Below are 8,462 nucleotides of genomic sequence, written 5' to 3' on the forward strand. Positions count from 1 at the left end.
TATGGGATCTAATGGTTGATTTTCTGCTCCATAACTGCTTAATACGATGATTTTGATCCATCCTCCTACTTGTTGCAACTCTTTCATCGGCTTCCAGGCCACTGCTCGCTCTCTCCTGATCCTCCTTTCTCCTTCCTCTACACCTTCTCAGTCTGTTTTGCCTGCTCCTACTCTGCCTTCCCTTCCAGAGTTGGCATCTTCAAGACCTTGCCTTTGATTATTCTCTCTTGTGTATTCCCACAGTTATCACTTCCAATCCTTTGGTTTCAATTTTTACCTCTATTCATTGTTCAATAACATATAATAATAATGGCATCTAACATTTACTGAGAATTTACTATTATGTGCCAGGCAGTTTGCTAACCTCTTTATCTGCCTTGTGTCATTCCATCCACACCAAAAACTCCTCTGAGTATCACCAGCCTCATTTTCAAATGGGGAAGCTTATGCTCAGTAAGGCTCTGAATCTTGCCCAATCCCATGGAGTTAGCAAATGGCAGAGCTTTGATTGAACTCATTGTCTATCTGATTCTAAAGCTGTTGTAACTACTATGCTTTATTTTCTTCTAAAACTCTAACTTAGATCTCCCTAGTTTTAAACTGGTACATCCATCCAACTGCCTAATGGATGTAGCTCAGGCATTTCTATCTTAATAGATACTAAAGTAAATACAATGTTGCCCCTCGTTCCAACCCCTTCCCTACCCTGCAGATGTCCCTATTCTAACATCTCCTCCTCTGATATTTCCTGTTATTTCCTATCATGGTTTCTCCTTCAATCTATTCCCCAAGTGTAGACTGTTCTGGATTTTCCCTCTCCCTCACCCTCATACCCACTGTCTCCACATCTATCTGTCTCTGCATCCCAGCGCTGCTGACATCCTCCTCTGCTTTCTAATTGACCTCCTGCTGCCGGGCATCCCATTGCAGTTGGCTCTCCCCACTGCTGTCAAGGTCAGCTATTGAAAAAGTTGATCTGATTTCACTTCACTTAGAAACCTCTCGTGGCCCTTGTTACCTCCATTGTCCTTTCCATTCTATTTACAGTATCACTCTATAATCGTCCTTGCCCATCTTGCGTATCAGAGGCATCATGAACGCACGTGAAGAATTATATTTCAGAATATATGTGGATGCTCTTACGCTGAAGAAAACAAAATGAGTTCCAAAGTCTTTACTGAGTTTTAAGTGGCTTCTCACTTATTCTTCTCGATCAATGGGAGACTGATGTACAACTATTGTCATGTGAGACTGCTCAATTTTTTGACATTAAAAAAGACATTCTTATTTATAACTATTACATACCAAGTAATAGTTTTCACGTGAAACTCTTGTTTTAACTAATATTCTCAGCTAGAGCTGTTCTCTGGTTGTGGACCCTGCAGACAGGGCATATTAATTTTACATAATAAACTTTGGTAAAGTATCAGTGACAGAATGGGGATGGGTAAGTGGCAATGGGGGAAGATGAGGATACTGACACCAGGGTCTTTTCAAAACAGGAACAGGATGAACTCTACATTCTCAATAGCTCAGTTAAAATAATTTTAAAAGTGCCTCTGGTCCTTTGTTAGCTTCCAATAAAAAATGCAAGCAAAGACTGGAAAAAAGATTATACTTAGAAATACGCTATCTTTTAATATAGCACAACCTGGATCTCAGTTGTGCCCTGGAATAAAAAGGACAATCCTCTTAGATAGATCAGTCTCCCAGATAAGAGGCCATGTGGGTGGTGGAGAAGGGACAATGGATTCAGATCCATCTGGGCTCAGATCCTGGGTATACTCCTGGATGACTGTGTGATCCAAAGTCCTGTCCTATCTCTGAGTCTCAATTAGCTTTAAATGAGGGGAAATCTTATTTGCAATGTAAATATAAGGGTTTCTTAGATGAGAAATTAACGCATTGATCTGTACTCCTACATTGGAATGCTGTAAATAGCTCACGTCTACTTAGTTTCAACGGTTAGAATTGTAAGTCTAGAAGAAACACCAAAGTTTGTTTATTTCAGCCCTATTATTTTACAGATGTGGAAACCCAAGAAGATCAAGAGACATATCATAAACTATTTGTGTATCTGGGACTAGACCTCAGTATTCTAGTTTCCTAACCTAGCATCGTTAACATGCTTGGATGGGACTATTAGGAGTTCACAGCTAGGTAGGAAACTCATACCTCAACACAGTTACCAATATTAAAAGGCTGGAACATCAGCTATAAGTGAAGAGGGAGCCACAGGAAGGAAGGATTCATTTTCCTGAGGACCACAAAGAAAGCTTCATCAAATCTGTTATAGCGACTGGAGAACATTGTACTCTTCTCACTTATTCCATTCCAACTCACCATTTAGTAATTCAACAAGTATTTATTTTAAGGTGTTATTAACATCAATGAAGCTTTTCATTATAATGTACTTTTTCTTAGTCAATGAATACCCAAGAATAGGTACCATCATGTGATTGTCTAACAACTATATATTTTTTAAATTCTAGAAAACGGATCCACCTACAAAAAAAAATTGTGAAAAACCAGCTTAGTTGATATTTAAAAGAAATTTAAAGACTTGATTTTAATGAATGCTCTCAGGGCTTAACAAATATAGTCTTGTGCTGCCAATTACATTTTTTGGATGGGGAACTAGCCTACAGGTTTTACATGACAGAGGAGGATTTTATTCTGATTCCTCAGGGACTAAGTTCAAAGAGTTTTAAATGCTCCCAGGTGGCTTTTAGAGTGTGGTTTCGGGACGGGTAAGGTAAGATGTGGGAAAATAGGCCAACATAATTTAGTTTTCATTTGTGTTGGATAATTAGGAGAGGATGTGAATTGTTTTCCACTCTAGTTTAATCCACCACAAACTCAGTTATATCTTAGACCAATGTGTCGGGTCAGGTTCAGATAAGCAGATGGCACACTCCAATTAGGGCTAATGAGAGAAGGGTGGGCAGGGTTTAGGACAGCCTCAGCACCTTAGGGCTAGGCCTGAAGAGGGTGAGGAGGAAGCAGTTCCTGGAATCTGCAGAGAAGGAAGAACAAAGGGGGTCTGCTGACAGGAGAGGAGCTTTGTGGTAGGTGAGCCAGGAAAAGAAATGCCCTGAGACTTCTCCCTCCCACCCTCTGCGGCTCCTGGAAGTGTCTCCCTTTGACCACTCCCAGTGAAAGAGGAGGGCCGGGAAGCCAGGGCACAAACCTGAAAGTGGCTCTGAAGAGACAAGGGAAGGATACCCAGTACCAGCAACCACACCAGGTAGTCTATCAAGTATCTATCTCCCACTACCTAGACAGGCTGGGAAGGGAAATGGGATTTATACTATTATGATTCAATTCTTTATGATTTCATTCAAACAGTGTGTATTTGGCTAAATCCCTCAATTTCTGAGTCTTAGTTTTACATTTGTAAAATGTGGGTAGAAAACCTACTTTCCCAGCTCGTCCTCAGGTTTGAGAGAGTATATAGAATAGGACATAGCAAAGTCTATTTGATGCTGAAAACTTTAGGGCAATAAAGAACCTTAGAACTTAGTCCTCTGTCATCTTTGCTCTTGTCTGGCAACTACTCAGTGTCCACTGCATGCTCTTTGCTTAGGGAATTTGTATTCTTGGCAATTACAGAACTGGTTGGGAATGTATTACATGAGGATATCAAACCTGTATCCTGTACAAGCATTAACTATAGTCTGATCTCAGTATGTCTTGCACATGTAATTTTACTATATTTTGGTGCTGATGTGACTAATAAAATACAAATTTATTTTAGAGTGCTATGAAGTCATGGGGCCTTGTTTATTTTTATCTTGGTATATTTTCTCTATCAAAGGGACACTAAAAGCACACTGTCTTCTTGTGGGGACAGGTCAAGAAAACCTTTTTAAAAAAAATTCTAAAAGGAATCTTTATAAAAATGTTTAGGGGTCACTGATATATTTTGGCTTTAGGTATCAACGTGACTTAGATTTTATAAAGAAACATTAGGCCTTAAACATCTTTTAATGAGGACATGGCTTACCCAGTTCTGCATAATAAATTTGAGGGCAGTACTGGTACCAGTTCATCAGTGCCTTTAAAATGGAGAGTCTCCTCTTTCAAGCTCTCAGTGCAGACAATAAATAGGAAAAAAGTCTAATTTCAGGGTAATTCTCCAATATATGAATGGGGATGAAATCTGGAAAATAAAATATATTTTGTCCTGAATGGAGGTCATTCATGTTTTGTAAAAATAAGAGAGGCTATATCAACCCTTTTCTCTTCTGTCAGTGTCTCCAGTACAACACAGATCTTCTTGTCATTCTATTCCACAGGCAGAATGTGATGAAAAGAAAATGGCCTGTGGATCTAGACAAACCTGGTGTCACATCTGGATCCACAAGTATTAGGTGTGTAAATATGGATAATATACTTCTAACTGGGCCTCATGTAAAAATATCCAGATTGCAATGCTATTTTGAGTTTTGATGAGATAGTTGATATTGTGGGGATGAAAAGAAATAATTTCCCTCCTTGGGTGCTATGGCTCTACAGAACTCTCATCACTGTAGTACTTAAAATTTCAGGACTAGGAGGACCCCCAGTAGTCTCTAACGTGCTTATTTTATTTATTTATTTATTTTAAGTTTATTTATTTATTTATTTTTGGCTGTGTTGGGTCTTCGTTGCTGCATGCGGGCTTTCTCTAATTGCGGCGAGCAGGGGCTACTCTTTTGTTGCACGGAGTGGGCTTCTCATTGTGGTGGCTTCTCATTGCGGAGCACAGGCTCTAGGCGCACAGGCTCAGTGGCCATGGCTCACGGGCCCAGCCGCTCCACAGCATGTGGGGTCTTCCCGGACCAGGGCTCGAACCCATGTCCCCTGCATTGGCAGGCGGATTCTTGACCACTGTGCCACCAGGGAAGTCCCTAACTTGCTTATTTTAAAGATGTAAATGTTAAGAGGTTATAGGACATATCTCATGGTCATATGAGTAGTCATAAAATTCAGACTGGAATGGAACTCAGTCCTTTCCTGAAAGTGAAATTTGTCAACGACCAAATGTAATGAGTAACCGAATTGAACTGAATACATGAATCCACTGAGCCGATCCTGAGACCCAAAAGGTGAAGAGGTCGACACAATCAACAAGGTTACCGTCTGGTTGAGCGCCAATACAACCACCTCAGAAGTCTGATGATGATCCATCACAAAATACAATTACACTGTGCTGTAAGTCCAGAGGAAGGAGAAATTTAACTCCGCCTGAGGTAGAAGAACATAATGAAATCTAATTTGCATTTAATAAAAAGTGGACTAGAGGGATAGGGATGGGGGGGTGGGAGGGAGACGTAAGAGGGAGGGGATATGGGGATATATGTATACGTATAGCTGATTCACTTTGTTATAAAGCAGAAACTAACACACCATTGTAAAGCAATCATACTCCAATAAATATGTTAAAAAAATAAAGATGTAGGAGTTTCATGCCCCCCAAAATAAATTAAAAATAAAATAAAAGGTGGAGACCCATCCAGCTATTCCCATCTGTCTCACTATTTATTAATTTAGCAAATATATGCGTATCCACAGCTAAGATGCTCTCTTAGTAATAAGGAGGATAAAGCACTTCTAAAGACTTCACAAAGACATATGAGGGAGATCTGCTGCAGAGGGGATACGGCATTCAGTTGCTGATGGTTTCCCTAAGGACAAAACAAGTGCAGAAGATTAATGAATTGTCAGAACAGCAGGTAAGGTAATCCTAGGTGTCAGTGGGGCACCTGGCCAGGCCTCTGAGGCTCTCCCTCAGCAGGTGCACTAACACTTTAAGAAGCAAGAAACAGAGCAGTTCCTCCGCCTCCCTCGCTCCGCATCCAGTCCTGGCCGGGCTAGCGCCTTCACGCCCTGCGGGCCACGCCTCTGCGCGCTGGTTCGCCCTCCCAGAAGTGATGAAACCTCCTGCACGCGTTACAGGAGCCAGACGGTTATAAAGTGAGAGGCGAGGGGAGGTCCTCAGCCCGCAAGTCACGGCCTGCTCGCTTCACGCTCGCCCGCCCGCCCACCCCGCTGGAGCCCAGGTAGGCCGGGCAGCCGGGGGTCGCAGCGCTCTCCCAGCGTGCCGTGGGGCTGCCCCGGGAGAGGGAGGAGGATGCGCAGCAGCTTGGCCTGCCCGACGGGAGGGCAGACGCGGATACCGGCGTCTGCGGCTGCTGCGGAGCAAAGGGGGCGGGGCCGATTGTTGCGCCCCTGGGAAGACCTCCGCTGTGGTCCCGGAGGGGGGACCTAGCGACCCGCAGAGCCAAGGCCCTGCCGCTTTGGAGAGAAGGCGGCGGCGGTTTAAGTTGGCCATTTTAAATTTCATTATTTTGTATTATATTGTGTCGAAGCCTGCGGAAGTTTTCGCATTTCAGGGGACCCGCTCGGATGGGCTGGAGGATGCACGCGGCCCGAGTGCAGTCGCGAGTCGTGGGTCGACGCGGTCGCTAGGTCCTGGTCCGAGAGGGAGGGTCTAAAGGGCTGTCTGTTAAGGCCTCGGAGGATACCCCCTCACCTCCGGCAACCTCCACCCCTTCACCTAGTCACCCCTCCCCCCATCTGTGTAGCCTGCAAGACTCAACAAGTGACTTGCTGAGCAAATCCTGCCCAGAAGAGATCTGGGCACGACAGGCGGCGCAGTATGGGAAAAGGCAAAAGAAACGGGCATGCCTTTTCTCAATGGATATCTATTTTATAGGGCTAGTTTCAGATTAATGTTATTATTTTAATGAAAGGACAGTGTTTTTCCTCAGCCTGTGGCCTACATTATTTCTTTACCATCTATTGCCCGGGGTGCTTGATAAATAATTTAAAAGCACTGGTAACTCAACTTTTTCATTGACTGGTCTCATTATTATAAGATTAATTAAAAGTAATTTATGGCTTAGTAATATTCCATTGTATCTATGTGCCACATCTCCTTTATCCATTCATCTGTCGATGGACATTTAGGTTGGTTCCACGTCCTGGCTATGGTAAATAGTAGAGGTAGACATAAAAAATGGACTGGAGGACATGGGATGGGAGGGCAAAGATGGGGTGAAGTGAGAGTAGCATCGACATATACACTACGGAATGTAAAATAGTTGGCTGGTGGGAAGCAGCAGCATAGCATAGGGAAATCAGCCCGGTGCTTTACGATGACCTAGAGGGGTGGGATAGGGAGGATGGGAGGGAGGCTCAAGAGGGAGGGGATATGGGGACATGTGTATGCACATGGCTGATTCGCTTTGTTGTGCAACAGAAACTAACACAGTATTGTGAAGCAATTATACTCCAGTAAAGATCTATTTAAAAAAAAAAAAGTAATTTAGGTCTTGAACCTGTGCAGGAGTTAGTTGCTGAAATCTTAAACTTCACCATATCACTTTGCTTTTAAGTATTGGTTTAAGAAATAAAGTGCTCTGAAACAACACTGTCCAATTCAGTAACCACTAGCCACATGTGACTATTGAGAACGTGAAGTGCTGGCTAATCCGAATTGAAATGTGCTTAAAGTGTTGATGATTTAATAGAAAAAAGCAATGTAGAATATCTTAATATTTTTGTACTAATTACGTCTTGACATAATACTATTTTCAGTACATTGTGTTAAAATCTATTTGAAATTTCACTTTTTTCTCTTTTTAAAAAAATTTTTATTATGCGTTTGTCTTTACTTTTTTAATGGCGCTACTAGTATATTTAACATTACACATGTGGCTCACATTTCAACTGGACAGCACTGCTCTAGACATTTATGAGGAAATATGGAAAATTACTGGGAACAGGTAACAGCAGTAGGAAAAAGCGCTGCCAAGTAGGATGTTTGCAAGTAAGACTGTTTCCAATAAAAATAATAGGTGATAGTTTTAATTTGCTTTTCCTGCTGGAGAAATAAGTGTGCTTTGCAATCGTTTGTCGCCCCTGTTTCCCCTCCAATTTAGTGCTTACTGAGTTTCTGTAGCATGCTTAATGGGATTCACTAAGCAGCATTAGGAAGACTTAGGTAAATGACTAATCACCCCACATGATTTCAGAGCACTTTCCCAGCCCATTTTTCTAGAGTCAAAAGTAGATGGCTTATTAATAGTCACCTCACTTAAACCTCAGTGAATTTTCCCAGTAAATCTCGAAGTAAATCCAAGCGTACCTAGCTTTGCAGGTACTGCTTTTTTTTTTTTTTTTAAACAAATTTAAGGTTTGTGACAACTCTGCATAGGTGTCATTTTTCCAACAGCATTTGCTCATTTGCTCACTTCCTGTCACATTTTTGTAACTTGAAACTTTAGCGATCTGTGATCAGTGATCTTTGATGTTTCCACTGCAAAAAGATTACTACTTGCTGAAGACTCAGATGATGGTTAGCATTTTTTAGCAATAAAGCATTTTTAAATTAAAGTATGTACATTGCTAGACATCATGCTATTGCACACCTAATAGACTACAGTAAACATAACTTTTATATGCACTGGGAAACC

The sequence above is a fragment of the Phocoena phocoena genome, chromosome 9, assembly GCF_963924675.1.
Source record: "Phocoena phocoena chromosome 9, mPhoPho1.1, whole genome shotgun sequence".
In the NCBI taxonomy this organism is placed as follows: Eukaryota; Metazoa; Chordata; class Mammalia; order Artiodactyla; family Phocoenidae; genus Phocoena; species Phocoena phocoena.